This window comes from Salmo salar, chromosome 11, assembly GCF_965601325.2.
Source record: "Salmo salar chromosome 11, fSalSal1, whole genome shotgun sequence".
Taxonomy (NCBI): domain Eukaryota; kingdom Metazoa; phylum Chordata; class Actinopteri; order Salmoniformes; family Salmonidae; genus Salmo; species Salmo salar.
The window spans coordinates 75,726,758-75,739,501 of record NC_138301.1 but is presented as its reverse complement, the minus strand read 5'-3'; positions in this window follow the sequence as shown (position 1 = coordinate 75,739,501).

The window sequence follows — 12,744 nt, the reverse complement described above, 5'->3', positions numbered from 1 at the left end:
GTGCACCAGGCTCCAGGTTTAACCTGCTACGAGTGGCCTGAGTTCCATAATGATTAAAATGTCCCAAATTATGGCACAGTGTTAGCCTAACATGATCCACTAATGCTAGCGACCCTCAGGAACAACTACATGGACGTGACAGAGGAAAGAAAGGTCAACGGAATGGAATGATGCAAAAGGTAGGAAATTGACAGTTAGAAATGTTGTGTGTATTACGGATGTTGGCTCCCAATTGTGGCTAATATTTAACATGATACAAATTGTAAAACAAAACGTAGAAAAGTGCGGGCAAAGAATTAAAACTAGAATCATAAATCAATTCGGTAGGTTGGGTGCTATACTGTCATTTGCGCATTGGCTATAAAAGCCTATACTAAAGCTTGGGTCTCTATATTTAATTCCTGCAAGTTATAAGGCCATCATTTTATAAACTTCACTGTGTGAAAGTTGATATGTTGATATGCTTCAGTTTGCTGCCATATGACTGGTTTCACATGTCTCCAGCGATCATAATAAGATAATATAGCTCTAAAACAAGTGTAATTTATATTTACAATCCCCATATCCAAATGGATTACTCATTTACTTACCTCTGATCAATAGCTCTTATCAATTTCTAAATTACAGTGCTTTTTCCACTTGGAACCGGCAGGTTTGCTCGACCTTATTCATGGTTTCCTCCCGCATATAGGTGGTGAAATTATGAGTTGAGTTAAGTCAAGCTCAGAATATGGCGTATCTGTAGACATACCTCCGCCACACCTTAATTTCTTAGATCTGCACCCTGAACGAATAGCGGGTGAATAGCATGCTATTCTCATGCTTAAGGGGATACTTTGGGATTATCTACTTCCCCAGAGTCAGATGAACTCTGTGTCTAGTACGGAAGTTAGAGGTCATTTTGTGACCAATGCTAACTAGTTTTAGTGCAATGACTAGAAGTTCAGTATATGGTTATCTACTAGCATGCTAGCAGATACCTATAGACTTCCAGTCATTGTGCTAATGCTAGTTAGCAATTGCACTAGCGCTAGTTAGTAACTTCCTTCAAACTGCACCATTACCAAAATACCGAAGTATCCCTTTAAGTTCAATGTCAGAATACATATAGAGAGAAAAATGCATAAAAAGGGAATTTTGTTCCATTTACACACGCATAACTCTGGTCAGAATTCCGCCCCCAAGTGAATATACTCTCCTGATACCACTGTGCATGACTGTGGTTCTGCAGTATATTGTTTATTTGTTCTTTGTGCAGTTATGGCAAGGTCAGCATAAAGGGGTAATGTTTAAAAATGCTGACAAACAGCTGTCATTTTATGAGACTGCCTAGTGGCGCAGCAGTCTAAGGCACTGCATCTCAGTGCAAGAGGTGTCACTACAGTCCCTAGTTTGAATCCAGGATCTATCACATCCGGCCGTGATGGGAGTCCCATAGGGCGGCGTATAATTGGCTCAGCGTCGTCCGGGTTTGACTGGGAAAGGCCATCATTGTAAATAATAATTTGTTCTTAACTGACTTGCCTAGTTAAATAAAATAAATAAATAAAAATTGTTATTCTGATGGTTTTTACGTTTTAGCTTATTTTTGACTTACCTAGGTATGAACTTGGGACACCCTAGGTAAGTTGAAAATAAGCTAAAACTTGTGAACTATCCCTTTAATGCTATGTTGCCTCAGCAGAGATATTACTTACACTGCCCAATTTTACAGCAAAATGCAGGCTACACACTTGGGGCCTTGAGTTCTTACTATTTGCTGTTGAAAATATAACCCAAATGTGATTTACACCTGCTCAGGTGCGCTTCATTCTGTACCTCACCTGGGACACCCAGTGTCAGTCAGAGAAATATGTGGATTTCTGAGTTTTTTCACATTGACTGGGTCAGAATTGTTTTTGAAAGTAAAGCACTGTATTTACAGGGTTTTAGTTGCGTCTGGAAAAAATAATAAATACCCTGATTTAAGGACTGGGATATGTGGTGACCACATATTCACTAATGTAGCCTACTTCATTGATACAGTAAGGGTGTGGATTGGCAACTCCAACTCTCTCCTGGCTCAACATGTTTAACCCTACCCCTAAGTCATGTTTGTGCCTTCTGCCTGCAATAGGTATGTGCTGAAACCTTTTCTCAATGCATAAATAACTTTAAGAGTTAAGTTGTGTGTGAAGTTTGCTTATTTGCTTACTGGGCTGTATCTAACTCTGTTACCCTCTCTAATCCTATACTGGCCAATTCCACGGTAACAGAGTGATGAGATTTTTCACTTTAAAATGTATGTCAAACAAAAATCAATGATTGCCAAGTTAAACAAACCATTTCTACTGAAAATTAAACAAAAACACATTTACTTGAAGAACAGCGCAGATGCAAAATTTTGTAAGAATGTGCCATCATTCAGTTACCAAACTTTGCCACTAAGCTAGTGGAAGAAAAGAAAAACACAATAGCACAATTCAAACAGTATATCCTGCACTACAGATATACAGGTAACTGCCAAAATAACAGAAACGCAAACATAAAGTCTCTTAATAGGGCGTTGGGCAACCACGAGCCAGAACAGCTTCAATGCACCTTGGCATCAGTCTAAACAGTCTAAACCGGGGCGGGTTCTACTAAGCTATATGGAATTGTTTTAATAATGTAGCTATTTATTTGGCCTTATTAAATGCATTGAATAACAGATTCACTTACATGGAACAACAAATAATCACCCCCAAAAAATCGAAAGAAAGTTTGTCCCGAAGTGTCTGTCCTATATCTGAGAGATATAAGAAAGATCAGGAAACAAATGATATTTTTTTTTTGTACATGTATTTAACCCCTTATTTTTGGCACTAAACAGTCTCCATATATACTGTACTTCCATTATTTTTTTTCAACTGGTATCAGGGGACCTTCTTGTGAGGCCTGTGGCGCAAGCAACCGACATGTATGTGTTCGTGAGAGTCTCACCTTTCCACAGAGGGGTCATATTAGTTTGTAGCCCAAACTGTGTGGACTCTACAGCTAGAAGTTGTCAGATTGGCTGTACCCGACTTCAGACGAGTCCCAAGACACTTGTGGGGGTCGAAGAGAAAAAAACGGAGAACACCATCGTGTTCGTGGGAGTCTCAACTTTCCATAATAGTTTGTAGGCTGAGCCGTTCGGACTCTACAGACGATTTTCTGAGAAGACCCATTTTCAGGATATCTCACCGCTCTAGCTCTGTCACCTTTCACTGCAGAAGGGCGATATAGGTGGGTGCGGTTGATTGAGATGCATCCAATGCAAAAAACATCTCCATCTTAAACTGACAGATTTTTTCTGGGGATTTTTTTTGAATGCTAATTCGATTTCCACGGGGGGCGGACATCGACCTCAGGGGGTAAAGCTTATTTCCTGAAGTTCTGCTGGGGGACCCCTTGGGAACTGTGTCTGGAACTCTATTGGAGAGATGCAACGCCAAATCTTGTAACTGAAATGGCCATGGCATATGGTTTACATCATTTTTATGCTCATCAAGCCATTCAGTGACCACTCATTTCCTGTGGATGGGTGCATTGTGATCCTATTGGGGCATAGGCATTGTAGCCAAAATAATGGTCTGCCCAGTATTTTTATACATGATAGCACAAAGTGAAAATTGGTTATAGCCTATTGTAAAAATGTATGAAAACAAACATTTGTGTTTTGGTCTTAAATTATGGTTAGAGTTAGTCGTAAGGTTAGCAGTGTGATTAAGGTTAGGTTTAAAATCTAAATTTAAGACAAAAAGCCAATCTATTTAGAGGCTAGTCCTGGGTTTGTATACTACGTCATCACGAGAGGATTCCCTTTGCAATGGACACAAACAAGCCAATGTAGCTGTGCACACACTGATATGATGAATTTCAATCTCAAAAAGCTTTCTTCTGACGCAGGCGTCTTCACCCGAGCATTGCAGGTATTTAGCATAAACATGTATATATTATTTGAAATTCCATGAATAATTGTTTTTGTTGTGCTCCGACCGATAAAGTGCGTATGCTGTAATTAGGCCTATTTTATTCTGAATGCACGCTTCGGCAGTTAAGCCCTACCAGAAGGGTGACCCAAAGGAATTCTAATGGGTCGCCCTTCCCAAATAACGTTGCAAACACCAAACAAAAACAGTCACGTCAAACATTATTCATTTAGGTTTTTCTCCCAGTTAACCTGTCTGGGGTATGTGGCCCACCGGCGGGACACACTGCCAACAGCCAGTGAAATAGCAGGGCGCCAAATTCAAAACAACAAAAATCTCATAATTCAAATTTCTCAAACATACAACTATTTTACACCATTTTAAAGATGAACTTCTCTTTAATCCAACCACATTGTCCGATTTCAAAAAGGCTTTACAGCGAAAGCATAGCATTAGATTATGCACCTAGACAAGAAAAACCACACAGCCATTTTCCAAGCAAGGAGAGGCATCACAAAAACCAGAAATACAGCTAAAATGAATAACTAACCTTTGATGATCTTCATCAGATGACACTCATAGGACTTCATATTACACAATACATGTATGTTTTGCTTGATAAAGTTCATATTTATATCCAAAAACCCCATTTTACATTGGCGTGTAATGTTCAGAAATGTTTTGCCTCCCAAAATGTCTGGTGAATGAGCACATCAATTTACAGAAATACTCATCATAAACGTTGATAAAATATTAAACTGTTATTAAAAGAATTATAGATGCACTTCTTCTTAATGCAACCGCTGTGTCAGATTTTTTAAAAACTTTACAGTGAAAGCTGCCTGCTACTCAGGCTCAGAAGGTAGTATATGCATATTATTAGATTTGGATAGAAAACACTCTGAAGTTTCTAAAACTGTTTGAATGATGTCTGTGAGTATAACAGAACTCATGGCAGGCAAAAACCTGAGAAAAATCCAACCAGGATGTGTGGAAATCTGAGGTTTGTAGTTTTTCAAGTGATTGCCTATACAGTATACAGTGACTTAGGGTTCATTTTGCACTTCCTACGGCTTCCACTAGATGTCAACAGTCTTTAGAATGTTGTTTCATGCTCCTACTGTGAATAGGGTGAGAATAAGAGCTCCTGGAAGTAGATGAGTGAGAAAATGACATGAGCTCAGTGGCGCGCACTCACGTGAGAGTTAGCTGTGTTCCTTTTCTTTTTTTGAAGACAAAGGTCTTGTCCGGTTGGAATATTATGGAAGATTTATGATAAAAAACATCCTAAAGATTGATTCTATACATCGTTTGACATGTTTCTACGAACTGTAATATAACTTTTTTGACTTTTCGTCTGAACTTAATGCGCGAGCACAGCGCATTTGGAGTACTGGACCGAACGCGCGAACAAAAAGGAGGTATTAGGACATATATATGGACTTTATTGAAACAAATGAACATTTATTGGGGAACTTGGATTCCTGGGAGTGCATTCCGACGAAGATCATCAAAGGTAAGTGAATATTTATAATATTATTTCTGAGTTTTGTTGACTCCACAAAATGGCGGGTTTGGTTTCATGTCTGAACGCTGTACTTAACAAGTCAGTTAAGAACAAATTCTTATTTATAATGACGGCCTAGGAACAGTGGGTTAACTGCCTTGTTCAGGGGCAAACAATAGATTTTTACCTTGTCAGCTCTGAGATTCGATCTAGCAACCTTTCGGTTATTGGCCCAACGCTCTAACTACTAGGCTAACTGCCGCGATTCAGGCAGCAAATTAAGGGCTCGCGGGCCGCATGAGGCCTGTGGGCCGTGCAATGAGTACCACTGCTCTCTGTAGCAGAGGAACAGACAGAGATATAATGAGGGATGAGTTAGATAAACAGGGGGAATGATACTTTACAGACAGATGACTGAAGGAAGTGTGTGTGTGTGTGTGTGTGTGTGTGTGTGTGTGTGTGTGTGTGTGTGTGTGTGTGTGTGTGTGTGTGTGTGTGTGTGTGTGTGTGTGTGTGTGTGTGTGTGTGTGTGTGTGTGTTCTGCTCACCCCAAAGTGCTGGGTTAGGCCAACCAGGAGCCCCACTACCAGGTTGAAGCCATTTCTTGGACTTTAGGGAACACTCAGCAACAGGGTTTCGGCCAGTGAGGGCCAAAAGGAGGTGCATGCTGGTGATCTCCATACAAGTTGGTGCTGCTGCCATTCCCCATCACCACATAAGTAAAGGAACATACAGAGATATAATGAGGGATGAGTTAGAGACAGGGTGAATGAGACTTTACAGACAAATAACTGACGGAAGTTCGTGTGTGTGTGTGTGTGTGTGTGTGTGTGTGTGTTGACTCAAAAACAACTCTTGCAAAAGTTACTCACCCTGCTTTTTTCTTGTTTTTCATGTGATTTGAGAGTTTCTTGCTGTGGTATCTTATCACCACCCACAGTTGATTCTTGGTTGTGACGTCAGTACTTTCATCAATAATCTATGAGTGACAAATGCACAGTGTTCATAAATGCAGTTATTAGGCCTGCAGTGCATTAGGCCTGCACAGTGTTCATAAATGCAGTTATAAGGCCTGCAGTGCATTAGGAATTAATAAAGGACATTCTCAATGTCTTTGACATTCTCAATGTCCTTTATTAATTCCTAATGCACTGCAGGCCTTATAACTGAATTTATGAACACTGTGCATTTTGTTTTGTGGATATTGATTCCTTTATTTGCAATGTCTTCAACAACACATCCCAGGGGATCTACAGTTGCAATGCTGGAGTGGCATGCAATATGCGCAGCCATCTGTAACTGATCATTTAACTGTGTTATTCTCTCTTAAAAATGTAGTTCCTGTGTCAAAAAATGTTCTTGAATTAGAAAATGGAGCAGGATTTCTCTTGTTTCTCCGTGAGAAATGAGAAATAAGATGGGCGTGGTGGGTTCGTATTTCTGATTTGCAATACCTACAGTAAGCTTTTCTGTCATCTCCTTGCATGTTCTTAATCCATTCCATTATACCCTGTTCTCTTTCCCAGTCTTTGGAATATTTTGCCCATTTACCTGGCATTCTGACAGTAGAATCGTGTCTAGCCAGTAAACTAGTGTGTCAAATTGGTTCGTTCTTCTGTTCACACCTCTGCAAGTTGCTCCCTCTCTCCTCTGACTTCAACTTTCTGGCAAATGTTAGCTAGCTAGCTACATACCCAAAGAGAAAGCACATTGTTCAATTCTCTCTCCCTCTCTGAAACTGTTAGATGTGTATTTCTCAGTTTTTCTCTCTTGCTGTGTTGGCAGTAATGATTGGTAGGATTGGGGGGCGGTCAGGATGCAAAGAGTTAATATCTCAACAGTACTACATACACACAACCCTCTGTCTCGCCCCTCCCCTCCAATAACTGTATATGAGCCCCCCCCCCCCCCCCCCCCCCCACAACTCACTCAGTAACAGCAGCCTGTCTCACTGCCTGATAGTCAGCAGCAGCAGGTCACAGTGAAATTAATAGATCATTCAAAAAGAGAAATGCCATGGTAACCATGGTGCAATTTAGAAGTAGCCCAAAAACCCGCCACCCGTGACCAATTTATTTTCACCCGCGACATTCGTTTTCAAAGTAGCCCAATTGTAGGAAAACCATGAGCATGGCAACCCTGCCTCCAACCGCTTCACCACTGTCGGCTACTGTCAGAGAACCGTAGGTCGAGGGCTGTCTAATTAGTAAAAAAATTAAATGAAACGCAGCCTAACGTGATCATTGACAGCTGCGTTCAAGGACACAAATAAAAAATGCTTTCTGCTACTAAGATCAGTAAAATGTAGGCTAAACTGACAACGGAGTGAAGAGCAGAAATCTCAACTAGCAAGCAAGTCACAGAATTGATGAATTGAGTGTGTGCGCGTTCACACGGAGGAGGGGGAAGGGATTCTGGCAGGGGGGAGATTTTTGGCACAACACCAGCGTTTGACGCTTTCGGTCGAAGAAGCTTCTCACTCATCGAAGCCTCTCACTCATTGAAGCCTATACTTGAGCTATCTTCATTCTTGGTTCAGTTCTCCATCCATTCATCCAAAGAGATATAGTTGTTTAAGGCACTGGGTTCAATATAAAGTTTGGGTCCTTTCAGGGAGAGGTAAGACTCAGTGGTTTGTTGTGAGTTTTAGAGTGTTGTTCAGCAAATGTTCCTCTCAGGTGATGGTTTCTCTTGGAGTCGGATGGTAATGGTCAGATTTGCGTTAGGTTTCTCAAGCGGTGAATCATTGAACCTCTAAGGTGGTGGCAACACTTTCCGAAGATCCAATCTCATTTGTGTTCAGTAAATCCTCAAATGTATAGGGATACTCACAGAAGGTGGGGTCTAACAGCCGGGCCATGTCATTGGGACTGCCGTGTTTTTTTAAGAATTCAGCAAGGCAATGTTCATATGATATAAACCTGAGATTTGCCCATGATGCCAAAAGGTGTCTTGAACAACAAAAACAATCCCCAGGATGAAATACATAGTCTGCAGAGCATATACATGGCCCTGGTCAAACTCTTACAACTTATGTTACAGCAACATCCACATTATACTTTTAATAACATGGGGAAAATGTAGGAACATTGGGTTATATTGGTGTTATACCAAGATGTTATGAGTCTGACATTTTTATTACACTGAAGACAACGTGTTTAATATGCCCTTTTTCTCTCTGGGCCATTTTCTTTTTGTTGCTGAGATAAGGGAAGGGTCTGCACATCTATGACTCCAGTGTTTAATTGCTAAATTGTAATTATATCGCCACTATGGCCTATTTATTGCCTTACCTCCCTAATCTTTCTTCATATATGCACACACTGTATATAGACTTTTCTATTGTGTTGTTGACTGTACGTTTGTTTATCCCATGTGTAACTCTGTGCTGTTTGTGTTGCACTGCTTTGCTTTATCTTGGCCAGGTCGCAGTTGTAAATGAGAACTTGTTCTCAACTAGCCTACCTGGTTAAATAAAGGTGAAATAAAACAAAAACAAAGGGGTCTTCTGACAATCCCCTGACATGCAGACGACCAGTTCTTATAGCCTTTATCCGTATCCTTATCCTACTCCTCCCCTGCTCCTCTGGTGATGTGGAGGTGAATCCAGGCCCTGCAGTGCCTTGCTCCACTCCCATTCCCCAGGTGCTCTCTTTTGATGACTTCTGTAACCGTAATAGTCTTGGTTTCATGCATGTTAACATTAGAAGCCTCCTCCCCAAGTTTGTTTTATTCACTGCTTTAGCACACTCCGCCAACCCGGATGTCCTAGCCGTGTCTGAATCCTGGCTTAGGAAAGCTACCAAAAATCTAGAAATTTCCATCCCTAACTATAAGATTTTCCAACAAGATAGAACTGCCAAAGAGGGCGGAGTTGCAATCTACTGCAGAGAGAGCCTGCAGAGTTCTGTCTTACTATCCAGGTCTGTGCCCAAACAATTTGAGCTTCTACTTTTAAAAATCCACCTTTCCAGAAACAAGTCTCTCACCGTTGCCGCTTGCTATAGACCACCTTCTGCCCCCAGCTGTGCCCTAGACAACATATGTGAACTGATTGCCACCCATCCATCTTCAGAGCTCGTGCTGTTAGGTGACCTAAACTGGGACATGGTTAACACCCCGGGTGAGCTAGCGAAAAGATTGCTGATTTGCTGTACAGCTTTAGGATCGGGTGCAGTCAAATTGTCAGTGAAATTGTCAGTCAAAAGTCAAATTGTAGGAAGAGAGAATTCCCATTAATATGCAGCTCAAAAAAGAATATTAACAGTTTACTTTGCAAGCTCACCAGTAATGGGGCATCAAGCAACAATTACTAGCTTAGGCGGACTGGGATTTTGGTAGGCCTATATCACAATTGCTTGAAATTGATCATTTATTTATGAAGCTTGCTTTTGAAATGTGTTGTTAAAATATGTTGTAGACAAAATAATTTAAAGGGTTTACTGGTAGCCTCAATAAATATACAAAGATTTGTAGTTGACTTGAAACTTAACTTGAACAACTTGACTTATTCTTATTCTTAGAATGACTCGAGACTCAACCCATTCTACTTCTGACTCGACTTGAGACTTGGACCTTGTGACTTGTGCCTTGCTTGTGATTAGAATAATAATGACTTGGTCCCACCTTTGAGTGCCAGTAACAGCCCCTAGCTAAATGACAATGCAAAACATTTCTGCCATTCTTGACAAGTATTATTATTTTTTGTTTATCTGATTAATTGTCTGTGTAGAAATCTGGATAGATTCCTGCCATCCTCTCCTTTTCATTCCCATACTGTGCCATTGTTTTGTAGATTCTTCTGTAGTGCATTGATCTTTAATCAATGATTACTTTTCAAATTCCAACAACAAGCTATTATAAAATTCTAGATAAGAACTGTCAAGTCTTTTGTTTTTTGCCCTTGTCAGTCAATTTGTATATTTATCTTTCATAATCAATTATATATGAAAATATTGGTATGTATTAATAGAGAAGATGCTTTGGGTTATGGTTTTAAAACTCATCGCTTTGAAAATGGAAGAGACGTTCAGGTCATTTCATTGCACCTGAAGGACTTTTCACAGGTGAGGACTTTGGCGCCAAGTAGCCAAGTATTTATATTAGCCAAGTATTTAGAGTGTTGGGCCATTAACCGAAAGGTTGCTAGATCGAATCCCTGAGCTGACAAGGTAAAACTCTGTCATTCTGCTCCTGAACAAGGCAATTTGTTCTTAACTGACTTGCCTGCTTAAATGAAAATATGTAATTAATGAATGCCTCTAAAAGGGCATAGGTAACGGCTTAAGAATACAAGTGATTAATATAGGCTATTTCGATAGCGACTAAGTGTGCTTTATTGTGTGAAGGTTTTTTTGGGGGGGGGTACTTCATTATACTGTCTCACTTGTGCCTTTTTGTGCCTTGAAACGTGTATTTTCTAGCATATTTATTTATTTGGGGTTTTGGAACAAATTAGCACAAATGATTATTAGCCTATAGGCCTATTGCTAATTGCTGTCTGGTGTGAACGATCTACGTTTACACAGGTGCGCGTATAGAGGAGTTCTTCTATGATAAGTTAGACAAGAAGATCCCATCCAGGACCGACGTAAGACTATTGTGCTATTTGTTCTGCAACACCCTCTTGGTTTTGCAAGTCAGTATTCCTGAACCATAGTTATAATTGAAATCTACAGAATGTATTGATTAGGGCTGGCACAATTACCGTATAACCGTGTAACCAACGGTTATGGGTGAAGACTGCTATGAAATAAAATAATCATCATAACAGTAAAAAAATAAACGCTTTTCAAATCAAATCAAATTGTATTTGTCACATGCGCCGAATACAACTTACAGTGAAATGCTTACTTACAAGATTTTTTTGATAAAAATAAATGGAATAGAGCTAAACACAGGCAAAATCCTGGAGGAAAACCTGATTCAGTGTGCTTTCCAACAGATACTGGGAGACAAATTCACCTTTCAGCAGGACAATAGCTTAAAACACAAGGCCAAATATACATTTGAGTTGGTTATCAAGACAACATTGAGTGTTCCTGAGTGAACTAGTTACAGTTTTGACTTAAATCGTCTTGAAAATATATGGCAAGACTTGAAAATGCTTGTTTAGCAATGATCAACAACCAACTTGACAGAGCTTGAAGAAGAAATAAAAAAATGATGTGCAAATATTGTACAATCCTAGTGTGCAAAGCTCTTAGACCCAGAAAGACTCACAGCTGTAAACGTTGCCAAATGTGATTCTAACACGCATTGACTCAGGGGTGTGAATACTTATGTAAATTTGATATTTTTGTATTTCATTATCAATAAATTAACAAACATTTCTACAAACATGTTTTCACTTTGTCATTATGGGGTGTAGTGTATAGATGGGTGAGAAAAAAAATATATTCAGGCTGTAACACAACAAAATGTGCAATAAGTCGAGGGGTTTGATTTCTTTCTGAAAGCACTGTATATGTGTGGTGACAGGACCTCCACCAGCATCTGGGCCAGACAGGGGACAACCAGACCTGTGAGACCCAGGATCAGCCTGCCGGGGTCGAGCACTTGCTCCCTGGCCTCCCTCAGATGGAGAGAACCATCATTGGTGGAAATAGTCTGGGTAGCCATTTGATTAGATGTTCAGGAGTTTTATGGAAAGAACAGCTAACTAAAGACAGGGCATCCAAGAATCCGGCAGTCCTGGTGAACTCAAGGGTACACTGACTCCCAATGGCTGCCTGGTATTATGATGCAATTTCCATGGTAAAGTAGAATATTCATTGAAATGATAACTAATGGGGCTCATTTGTTGAGTTGAATCAACAAATCACAGCACATACGGTGCCTTCAGAAAGTATTCACACCCCTTGCCTTTTTCCACATTTTGTTGTGTTACAGCCTGAATTAAACATTTATTAAATTTAGATTTTTTTTAAATACATTTTAAAAAGCTGAAATGTCTTGAGTCAGTAAGTATTCAACCCCTTTGTTATGGTAAACCTAAATAAGTTCAGGAGTAAAAATGGGCTTAACAAGTCACATAATAAATAGCATGGATTCACTCTGTGTGCAATAATAGTGTTTAACATGATTTTTGAATCTACCTCCTCTCTGTACCCCACACATACAATTATCTACGTAAGGTCCCTCAGTCGAGCAGTGTTTTTCAAACAAAGATTCAACCACAATGACCAGGGAGGTTTCCAATGCCTCGCAAACAAGGGCACCTATTTATTGGTTGATGGGTAAAAAAAAGCAGATATTGAAAATCCCTTGAGCATGGTGCCGTTATTAATTACACTTTGCATGGTG